This window comes from Gossypium hirsutum, chromosome D12, assembly GCF_007990345.1.
Source record: "Gossypium hirsutum isolate 1008001.06 chromosome D12, Gossypium_hirsutum_v2.1, whole genome shotgun sequence".
Classification (NCBI taxonomy): Eukaryota; Viridiplantae; Streptophyta; class Magnoliopsida; order Malvales; family Malvaceae; genus Gossypium; species Gossypium hirsutum.
In genome coordinates this window covers 38,429,673-38,430,238 of record NC_053448.1, presented here as the reverse complement: position 1 = coordinate 38,430,238, position 566 = coordinate 38,429,673, and positions in this window count along the sequence as shown.

The window sequence follows — 566 nt, the reverse complement described above, 5'->3', positions numbered from 1 at the left end:
CAAGCACCACAACTCATCGCATATCGTCTGAAGATGAATGGTGCGGTGGAGGCAGCCAATAAAAATATCAAAAGATTGTGGGGAAATGACTGAGACCTATAGAGATTGGCACGAGAAGTTTCCATTCGCCCTCTATGCTTATCGAACGTCCGTCAGGACTTCTACCGGGGCAACACCATTCTCTTTGGTTTATGGAATGGAGCAGTGCTACCATTGAGGTTAAATTCCCTCTCTCCGAGTTTTTTAGAACTAAGTTAGACGAAGCAGAATGGGTCTAATCCCGATATGATCAGCGAACTTGATTGAGAAAGGAGGTTAAGAGCTATCCTCATGGTCAAATTAAGAACGATGATCGGCTTAAATAAGAAAGTCGTCTAGAAACTTCCATGAGGGGACTTGGTACTGAAGAAGATCCTTCCATACAAAAGACTTCAGAGGAAAGTGGATGCCAAACTGGGAGGGACCTTATGTAGTAAAAAAAGGCCTTTTCAAGAGGGGCATTAATTTTAACTGGATGGATGGCAAAAGCTGGCCCAATCTGTGAATTCGAATTCAGTGAAGAGGTA